Genomic DNA, 11,807 nt, shown 5'->3' with positions numbered 1-11,807 from the left:
TTCAATAGGTATATCATGATTATTTTCCTTTAAACAAAGGTGTTTCGTCACTTACAAATCAAAATTGAATACTGTGGATCAAGTGCAATAATAATCAAACGCTGATCTTGTCGTTTTAGTTTTGGTGCATACCTAGAGAAGCACAATAAAGAAATTCATTCTAGTTTTCTGCTATTGGTGAGAAGATCGTGATCTATAAAACCATGGTTTCATTCACGGAAGAAAAAAAAACGAAGTACCTTATGCCTCGATTACTATCAGACCGACGTCGCCAAATCTCTCACAACAAACTTAACTTGAAACACAAATTTTGATATTGATCGCCCGTAGTTTCAAATTTAAAAAGAAACAACATATTCTGGATTGTTAATATAATTTAAACTTTTCCCTGTTGGCATAATCGTTGAAGGTTCACTACCATCAATACCTATTTTTAAAAGTTTTGATATCGTGGGTATTTGAAATTTCAATCAATGTGCTGCCATCTAGCGACTTATTGCTGAACGACGACGAACTGGAGTTATTAATTTAATTCTCCAAACAAAAAGCGACCACATTGCAGGGTCATAAGATTAAGTAAATCGAAACGAAAGTTCGTTTCTTGTAACAAAAAAAATAAATTTCGACAAACAAAAAATTGAAAATTTATTAAATTAAAACTTTCTGATTATATGAAATACCACCACGGGAAATATTTTTGGTGCGGCGATTATTTTTGTACTCCAAAACAGCACAATAAGGCATTTTTCTAGGATTTTAGAGAATTCGCAAGAAAGAATAACCACACCATACCATACAAAGCGAAAATGGCGGACTGAGGTCAGATAGGTATTTCGAGACCTATTATAGGTGGCACGCGTTGGACGCTAACTAACCACTTCTACTGTATTTATTGTTCTGTGGTTTCAACAATTTTGACATCATCACGCCGATGAATAGATCCTGAAACACAGTTCTTGTTAATTTTCTCTTTAAATGGACTGAATCTATAAAAGAAAACAAAAAATTTGAAAATATCTTATAAAATGAAAAAAAAAAGTGCATTGGATAAAACAAAAATATGTATTTCATTTTATTGCTAATGCTGTTTTTACTACCATAATATCCATAATATTTTTTATGAATATACTCCACAACATTGTTATTGTAATCCAAACCCATGTTCTCCGTCGTTATCAAATGGCCGAAGTTACGTCTTAAAAAATATTAACTTGTACCAGTGCTTGACAAGGGTTTCAACTACTACCAAACGTTGAAATTTTACACCAGTGTTTGACACGCCTCTAAAATAAAAAATAAACGATATATACAAAACAAAACAAATTGTTATATAGTTATATAATAGTTTTAATAAACACTTGCCGATAATTAACAAAATTCCGACTTATAAATGCGCTAAAGTACTCAAAGTTTTAACGATTTTTGTAAGAACTCAACGGACATTCAACTCGAATCACCTGTTCGCAACAACAGTCGCCACATTGAAAAAATATTGAGTGAATCGGTGAAAGCTTCTAAATAGTATTCATATACGCCATTACTAGTACATTTAACACCGCCTGGTAGTTCCATCAATATCTGTTTTGTTATTTTTTTAACATAAATGCTGAAGTCTTTGACACTGTCCCAATGTATGCCACATTGGGACAGTGTCAAAGACACATTTTACCTTATTATTGATTTTTTTTATTGTGCCTCGGCAAAATGACTGCACCGCGCCTGATGGAAAGCGCGAATACAGTCCAGAGATGAGAGTAACGGATGGAAAACACAAATATCTTCACTCCGTCACTATCATTTTGCCGGTCTGGCCAAATGCTTCTTCACACTACTTTTGAAGGACCCGATGTTATAGAGGGGAGGGAATACATGCGCCGGGAGTTGGTTCCACAATTTGATGGTTCGGCATAGAAACGAATTGCCAAACTTTTTAGTGGGGGACGTTATTGGACTGACCGTCCAACTGTGGCAACGCAGTCCGGCACGGGTGGTCCGCTGATGGAAAGGAGAGGAAGGGATAAGGTTGAATAACTCTTCAGAGCACTCACCGTGGTACAGGCGACAGAATACGCTAAGAAACGCTATATACAATCATATCGAACAAACACAAAGACCAATTCCAACGATCTGACTGAACACGAACCAGCGTCTGTTACGTATCTGTCCAGTCACCCTGAAGGATTTTTTCTTTGATTCGGTCTTTGGATCATTAATATAAATATGTATAATTTTATGTATGTACGCGCAAGATGTCTTAGGTGTTTGACATTGCTTTATTTATTTGTAAGTATATATAGGTACATATTTATATCAGTAATTTAATACGTAATAATGTCTTTGACTTACTACAATCATAGTAAGGGATGGCGTAGTTAAAGCCTACAAGTATTCGATATAATATTTTACTACGTCAGGGCGCACTATGACGTTTTTTATTTAATTATATTATGAGAAAGGAGAATTCGTTCCATGTTAAGTCACAGAGGTAAGCAAAGGCCCTAAAATCTCTCCCTGGTGGAAACGTGCCCATTGAAAATAAATTGATTGGTTGACACATATACTATAATAATAATAAAGTTTTATTCAAGTAAATCTCTCTCTCATCAACTCACAAGCGGTTTTCAATAGTCAAAATCACACGAGAATAATTATAAAAAAAGAATGGAAAGTAGGTAACAAAACGATGTAATATTAACTGCACGCATTTTTATCGTTCATATACTCATCAACAGTATAGTACCCTTTTGCCTGAAGTTTATTTTTAACATATATCTTAAACTTATAAAGTGGTAAATATGCAATTCCTTGTCCCATAAATGAATTACGAACTTTTCGCAATCGGAATTGAGGCATGATTAATTTATATGTATTTATATTTAGAATTACGTCTGGTCTGAGGAAATTTGATCATGTTTCCTTTTACCGCAAGGAGCTGAAGTGGTTACCCCACAGACCACATAAACACTAGTAGGTTACCCATTAGACTTCGCCGGAATGCTCATATTGTTAATCTCCTTTATGTCATCTTATTCATTCCTCTTTCCCATTTTCCCAGTATTACGACAAGTCCTTTACTGTTCAGGCTATTCGTTTGTGGAACGCTCTACCTTTGTCTATTCAACAAGCAAAATCATTGAGTATTTTCAAAAATATGGTAAAAGAACTTTAAGTGAACTTTAAGAACTTTAGTGTGACTTGAACTGCTTAGGTATTTTTATGTTTTCAAACTATGTTTAAGAAATTTTATATTTATAGATTTAAGAATATATAGTGGTTTACGATATTCAAATATATATATTGGTTTTATTGTTTATAAATATATGTATATTTGCATTTATTTATCGATTGTTATTTATTGATTACTAATTCTTCATACACCGCCGTCTTTTTCCTGTGAATTATATAATTATAAATATAAACTGCCTCCGAGCCGAACGGTTACTTAGACTGCCACGCAGAGGTTCAATTCCCGGGCCGGGAGAAATAGTTGTATGGCCTATATTTATTTCTTTCGTGAGTTTGGGTGTAATTTGTGGTTGTGTGTCCATAGCACCCGCGACACAGGGTTTCCCTAGTGCGGGGCTATGTTGAGTGTGTGTGCGTTATTATTATTATTATTAATTACTTCCATACAAAGATTGTCTGGCAGAAATCGCTTAAAGCGATAAGACCGCCCGTTGTACCACCGCTTATTTTTAATTTAATTGTATTGTATTTGTTTCCTTTTTTGGTGTACAACAAAGATTTTTTGTATTGTATTGTACGTTTGTGTATATCACTGTGTTTCTTAAATGCCGTAATATTTTGATGGACATATAAAATACAATTAAAAATAAACTGTGATGCTACCATTACAATATTAATCTCTTTGAATATTTTTTTAAGTGAGACCCTGTTGCCCGGTTTATATATGAACCTTAAAACTCTCTTTTGTAAAACAAAAATAGTCGCGATGTCAGCTTCCTTCCCCCACAGTAGAACGCCGTATGACATTACGCTGTGAAAGTAGCTGTAATAAACTAGGCGAGCAGTTTCTTCAATTATAAGTTCTTTAATTTTTCTTACCGCATATGCAGCTGCAAACTGAGTCTGACTCGCTGTTAGGGCTGTAATATGCGGATCCCATTGTAATTTAGAATCTATAATGATACCTAGGAACACAGTAGATTCAACCAATTCCACCAGATCATTGTTTAACTTTATTTTACTGTTTACACATTTAACATTTGGAAGTGTGAAATTTATACATTTGTTTGTTTTAGCATTAAGTTGTAAATTGTTCACAGTAAACCAATGAAGCAAGAGCCTTATTTACGTCGTCAGAATTATTTTATAATGTAAAGCATTCTATTCTTCGAACCTATATAGCTACACCACTAGAAAAAGCTATATCTATAACTTCGTCTCTGGGTATAGTATTTAAGTAATCGAAAAATGACAGAGAAGATAGAGCAAAACCTACTTTCACTGCCTTCCTTTTCCTGGAGTCGGTTTTTTTTCCGACTGTTTTTAAAGTCGTGTAAAACACAACACCTTCACATAGCACTTCACCTTTCCTGTGCATCAACTCGGGCGTGGTTTCTTCAAGGTTATCCAACTCCCACAAGGCAGAAAGATTTCTCGCTAAAACTACAAAGTAGTTTATATCTGTTGTATTTGTTAAATTATCATATAACAATATGTAGTTATTACTAAGAACTCGTGCTGTTACGATTATTCGCTTGCACTGACACAGTTTGTTGCCAAATTTGATTGCATCCTTAAAATGTGATACAAACGCGACAGCTACATCTTTTATATATTTCATCTTGGGATTTTCACAAGTGACTGCTGCATTGAAGACAGGTAAATGCTTGTCACGACATTTGCATATTCCTTTGCTTGGTGCTAAACGTATTTTGATGCAATTGCTGAATGGTCCTAAGTCTTCTCTATTTGTAAAATTTCGGGTGTAGAACTTGGTTAATATCCAGTCCCCTAAAAACGTCTGTAAATAATTCTTACCGTAGTTACACAGGTTGGCTGTAGAATTAGAGACGGAGATACGTAAACGTGACTTCGACTTCCGTTTGGATTTTTGTTCAATTATTTTTCTGAGTGTGTTAGCAAAATCTGTAAAATTATGTTCGGTCTTGCTCGTAGTAATGGTTGTAGAATTTCGATTATCATTATCACTCGTAACAACAGTTGTAGAATGTAGTGTACCGAAAATTTCATTAATTATTTCAGAAAAATCTGAATTTCCGTCTGCTGCTGTCAGTAACGCCAGAAGACACAGCACCTTCATTGTGGTCCCTCCTCACTATGTCACTGATGTCTTTTATTCAACTGCAACTCAATAAACATCAATAATTTATTTGGACTTTAACAATGCCTTGTTTGTTGTTTATTTATTTGTTTTGATCCGACTGATTCACACCGGATAAAGATAATGATTAATCTCACGCCCACGTATATCAATTTTGAGTAGGAATGTATAAGCAGTGTGCTCGATTGGCCGCAAGAACGTGCCATTCTCACCAAGCACGTGTGTTGCTATTTATGTCACCGTGGTCTCTCGTGTATCCGAAGTATCGACCGGTTATCCCGACACGCAGCTCTCAATATCGTCATTCTCCGGGTATTTACTTGCGCCAAGATAACTGGTATCCTTGTACCCACTGTCATCTGTCGCAGCGACTATGACTCTTGTTATATGGAAACTGGAGAGATAGCCAGAGTGACATGCGACTTGTGTAACCTTTTCCATGCCCGGGGCATGGAACATGGGCTGTGTACCATAGGCAAAACTACTCGGTAGGTTACATAATTCGCCTCGCTGAAGCGACTGTTGACCGGAGAGCTAGTAGCTACTGCCGTTAAATAGATTTAGGGATTCAAAGAGGAAATGTCGCCAACTTCTTGGGTATGAAGCCTTAGCTCCCGGTCCATTACAATGAATAAAATATAATTGTGTGTATTTCTCGGCAACCTTCGTGTTTCGGCTGGTTTCGGTTGATGTCGGATTTTTATCAATTGTCTTTTGCAGCCTTTGCACTTGGCACAGACTGAACAATTCATTCTTTTCATTCATTCATTCATTATCAGTAATAAATAATTTCATTATCGTCATCATCATCAATCCATTTATATACGTCCCGCTGCTGGACATGAGTCTCCTCTCAGGCGAGAGTTTAGGCCATAGTCTGCCACGCTGACCCAATGCCCAATTTCGAGGGTGGTAAACCTTCTTTGAGTTTCTTTCTGTAGGTATCATCACGATGTATTCCTTCACGGAAAAGCTCATGGTAAATTTCAAATTAAAAATTCAGACTCACGACCTCAGCGAGGCGGTAAGGTCAAACCATAAGACTACCACGGCTTTATATTCTATACCTCCATAATAAATAATTAATAAATATAACAAATAATTTACGAAGTAATATATTATATAATATGTTACTAATAATAAATAATACCTAAATCTTGGTTTTGGTGACGTGGATAACGACTCAGATTGAATTTCGTTGGTCTGCCACTCATGGTACACGAAATTTCCTAGTTTGAGGCCAAGTAACTTTCGTGGTTGCGTGGTATATTACTCGGCACATTTTACTTCTTCCTGTCGACGTCGAGGAATTCCAGGTGCAAAACCAGACTTAGAATAGAGACTATAAAAGGTTGGTGTTGATACACGCTCAATAAGGCACTCATTGTAATTGTTGTTCCATTATGCAATAATATTTAATTGAATAATACAATAGAAATATGAAAAAAGAAAAATGGGTGTCCTAGTACCAGTGTCTTCTTGCGATTTCAGTTTCTTCAGCTTTACAGCGACTGTCAACCTGCTTTTCTTGCTGTGGAGCTGGGGATTTTTGTAAATCCTGTCAATTTCCGTCTAAGTTCAAAGACGTTAGCTTTATGCGATTAGTTACCGTTTTCTGATATAAGCGAACATATCAATAATTGACGTAGATTTTTTATTGGTTTTCATGCAGAATGATTTTCGTGTCGTTTTTTCTTAGTGAATCAGGGGCTTACTTCGCTTGCATATTTTTCTACATATTTGGCAATTCAGAAGAACTGTTTTTGTGCTTCAGGACTCCACTGTCACATACTTATTTTGAACTCATAGTACAGAAGTTTATCAAATTCATGATCGAAGTACGTGTTTGATTCTTTGTATTTAATTAGTGTCTATCATTTTATCAAACATCTGCCTGGTACATATGAGCACCCTATACTTATTCTTGAATTCAGGAAGATGTTTCATTTCATATTCTTCCATTTCAAATGGTGTTGGCATCTGTCTTGACAACAATACTGCATCCAATACTTCTGTGCCATGAAATTGAAAATATGAGATATAATGATTGCTATCCAATTGTTGGAACACATTAAAATCCCCCTTTTCACAATTGCATTGTCTCTGAGCTGCTTCGAAAGCTTCATCATATGTGTCAACAATGAAAACTGTCTTGCGACGAATCACACTGGCGTATGTGAACGGAAACGTTACATTGACCAAGAAAGAAGTCATCGGGACACCTTCGCATGAACACTTTTTAATACTTTTAGCCAGGTGAATTGTGAAGCAGTTGAGTTTCGAGTCATGGAGGTCAGAATTTTTTTCCACGTACATTGCTAGAGCTATCCATGGACCGAAGAATGGGTCTGGTATCGGTTCAACTGTTACCCACTTAATTATGGTTATGCTCAAGACAACTGAGAGACACAGAAGTTTCATTATAATCACTGTTATCGGAATTTATTACAATACCATCTCCTTTTTTAGTTAATTTAATAATTAAATTTTTAAGTTATCTGCGCCACATTTCAAAGTGTCACAGTATTCGTATCTCGGCGCTGTTAAATACCTTCTTAGTGGTACTTATTTTATGTTGACAAATAATTGTATATTTGTTTTTTCTGAAACATTTCTTATAAATATGTAAAAGGATGTTGTTAAAATACAGGTTTTATATTGCTGGGTATATTATAGATAGAGGAGCGGTTCGCGTGAAGGAAGGAAGAAAGCCAGTGTTCCGGACTGCTACTGTATTAGGCAGATTTAAAAAACTTTTGTTTAGATTTTATATTGTTATATAACGTTAATGTTTTTTGTTTGTTTACGGTTCGCTCGGTTCTGTTTTTCTGCTTAGTTATTTTTTCCAATAGTATACAAAGTTCCACATACTTACACTCAGACCGCCATTTTCACAAAAACTCGAAAATTGCAGAAAAATGCCTTATTTTGCTACATTGGTGCAAAAATGATGGTCGCACTTGTAATATTAGGCATGGCGGTGTTACATATCATAGTTAAGACTTAATTTAAGACTACTTACAATATGATCCAAATTTATTCAGGGATAAACGAAGAACAGACAGTGTATGTGAAAGAGCATAGAATAGAATTGCATTACTAGTCCACCATTTCTACTTTGTGGTTCTCCACTTTATAATAAAATTAATAAAGAATTAAATATCTATCCTTCACCATATCGGGAATGTAAATTCAAGGTCTCTCAGTGGCTTCAAAGTCTCAGTTATAATGATGTTGAAAAAGTTGTTCCTCTGTAGGTGTGTTCCACAGTCGCACGCACAATAAAGTTATTAATAAAATGTATAATTAGTTACTTGTATCTATAAATTTTTTCGTTAGTATTATTTTTTCATTTTAGCAGTATTATTTATATTTAGTATTATTATATATTATATTACATTAGTATAAGTTTACTTACATAAAATGGAACATCTCATTACACTAGTTATTCGGAGTTGGGCGTTAATTGCTGCGACACAGTCTTAATGACTGCTGTGGTTATATCGAACATGATCTTATCACGTATATCTTGTTATTGTCCCAAATAAATATTTTATTATTATTATATTATTAATTTATTTAATTTTAATAAATAAATTCTTTATTCTTGAATAAAGAATTTTTTCTGCTTATTGTAATACTGGTGCAATATGATCGATTTTTTTTGGAGAATGTTAATAGGCATTAATCGCTCGTCGTCACTCTTCCAGCTATTGCCACTAGATGGCAGCACATTGAATAATAATTCAAATATAACATTAAAACGGCCTAACTTGCAATAATAGCTATTGAACTTACAACGGTATGCTAACAGGGTAAGTTTAAATTATATTAATAATTCAGAATTTGTTACATTTTTTTTTAAATTAGAAACTACAACCAATCATTATCAAGATTTCATATTGTTAAACATAATTTGTAGTGTGAGTTTTGGTGACAGCGGTTCTGCAGCTTGATTTTGAATGCCTCTCCCGATCGGAAACTGCGTCTTTTCCGAGTCGTGGCGCATAATTGCGATTCACAACTGCCCGATCGGAAACTATTGACATTTCAAATCGGGACAATAGTTGATTTAACTCACAAATTAGAAAGATATAGTCGGAATCAGGTTCATCTTCTGGCTCATAAACCGCTCTGATTTCGAGATACCGATTTGAATCAAAATCAGCACGCTGATAGTAATCGCGACCTTAAGCACTTCCATGATTTTTTTTACTTCCGTAGACAACCCCGATTTCTTGTGCCTGCGTTTGGCCACCACTCCGTTATGGCTTTACTCCAGCAGCCATAACCACGACTGCCAGGTATCCTGCCAAACCAGTTATCCACTTAAAGTCCAAAGTCCAAGGTCAAGGTCCATGTGACAAGGTCCTCAACACAGACCACATAATTTCTTTCTTCCGTGGTCTGACAAAGTGCTTTATATAACTTTTGTAATAGTAAGTAAAAATTCCCCTATTTTGTTTTGATATTCTGGTTTTTATTTTTAATAATTCCGGAATTTTGGAGGTATTGTCCACGCTATACCTGGTTTAAGTAAACAAACTAATTAATAGCAGTAAACAAAATCTAGTGTTTGCAAAAAATCAATATTCGCGATCGACTGAGTAGCGGAATACGGCTGTGATACAGAATAGGGACACTTTTAGTGTTGTGTGTGTGTCCAGCAGTGGACTGCAATAGGCTGATTGATTGATTGATAGTGTTGTGTGTGGCGGTAGTTTAAAAAATGTTATGCCACCCACCCGGTGAAGATTCCACCGCCGAGATGGAGATGTAAAGACCGCATCACCAGTCAGCCCGTGACCACGTCACGACAAACGTCGGGAAACTAGGTAGGTGTAAAAAAAACCTTCTCGTATGTAAACGCGTTTATTCTCGTTTACAAATATTAGTACAATGCAACGCGAAAGTTTAAAAGTATATAAACAAACTAGTCTCTGCTTACTAGTAAGTAACTAATACCGTTCAGCGCTAGACGTTATCATAGTTATAACTCGATAACTTGACCTGTAGCTCAGTTGATTAGATTACAGCGTGGTCACGGGTTCAAGTCCCATCGGGTCAAAGAAAATTTTTCTGAATGTTCAACCTTTTATTAATAATTATTATCATAGTTACTAGTAACTGTATTTTTTCAATTAAAAGCAAAATACAGTGTGAATAAGAATTTTTGTATACAAATATTGAAAAGAAGAATAGAAAAGTCGCATCCTTAATGTCATCTGCAAAATTACAACTTTTCTAGAGAGAGAGGTTTAAAATCAGAATTTTAGTGGTTTAAGATATTTATTTCTTAAAAGAGTACAAATTTACTTGTGATAAACACAAGGGGGCGAATCGCGCTAATGTTAACAGTATAACCGGAACTAAACCACAAACGAAACATCTTTAATGTGACACGTTGCATATATTTCGTATCCCGCTAACTGTTCAAAGAAAAACCACAGCTAAACCAAAAACGACACGTTTCCAATGTGATACGAAGCGCACATTTGTTATCGCGCTTTCTGTCAAGGGTAAAACCAAAACTAAAACGTCGCCAATTGCTATCGCGCTAAAGGTATCATACAATTTCTACAGAGAGTACGTGCCGTCAAGAAATTAATTATCCCTTTTTAAATACTAGAGGTTAAAAAATATCTTAAAAACTAAAACCTGCTGTAAAATACAACTAATTAGTAAAACAGTTACGTCCGCAGTTGGTTGGCGGAAATCTTAACTCTATTATTGCAGTTTTCTCCATTCGGACCGAATAGGAACTGTTTTCCGCGTTCATTTTCAGACTTTGTTTTGGTCTAGACTATGAACGGTTATCATTAGTTGCTGATTTCTCACTACTGTGTTGCTTATTATTGCTAAATGCACAGGCAAGAAACTAGCAATTAGTAATTAATCATTTAGAGAATAACCATGAAAATTTTAAAATATATCGCACCTTTAAAACCTACGGAAGAAAAAATACAATAGAAGTGCCTTATACTTCGATTACTATCATAGAACCGTTGTCGCCAAAACTCACACAATCATGATGTTAAACACTGTGAAATCTGATAATGATTGGTTGTAGTTTTTCATTTAAAAAGACGTAACAAATTTTGAACTGTTGATATAGATAGTGTAAGCTTTGCCCAGTTGGCATTTTAAGAAATTAAAAGTACCTACTTGGAATTTCTAGGAAGTTACTCTAACAGAACATGCGGAAGGTCCTTGGTAAGTTTGTAAGTTCTGTCAAAATCTGCAAGAGTATAGTATGTCACAATTTTGCAGACGCGGCCGTCGTTTATGACGATCCTGGTATTGTGATTTTTTTTTTACAAATCTAAGTGCACATTTGACCTTCTATCAGGTGAGATGGCGGTCACACGTCAATTCTGTTTATACCTATAGAATTGCAACGTATACGAGGTTTCCGCCACTCGTTCAAGGTTACGCGATAAGTACCTACCGCAGAGTGCGCAGACGTCGGCACAAGCACTCAGAGAGTGTCGCACGCACA

This window comes from Hyposmocoma kahamanoa, unplaced genomic scaffold (genome assembly GCF_003589595.1).
Source record: "Hyposmocoma kahamanoa isolate Upper Pololo Valley unplaced genomic scaffold, ASM358959v1 224, whole genome shotgun sequence".
Taxonomy (NCBI): Eukaryota; Metazoa; Arthropoda; class Insecta; order Lepidoptera; family Cosmopterigidae; genus Hyposmocoma; species Hyposmocoma kahamanoa.
The sequence above is the reverse complement of the archived record's forward strand: the minus strand, read 5'-3'. Positions refer to the sequence as shown.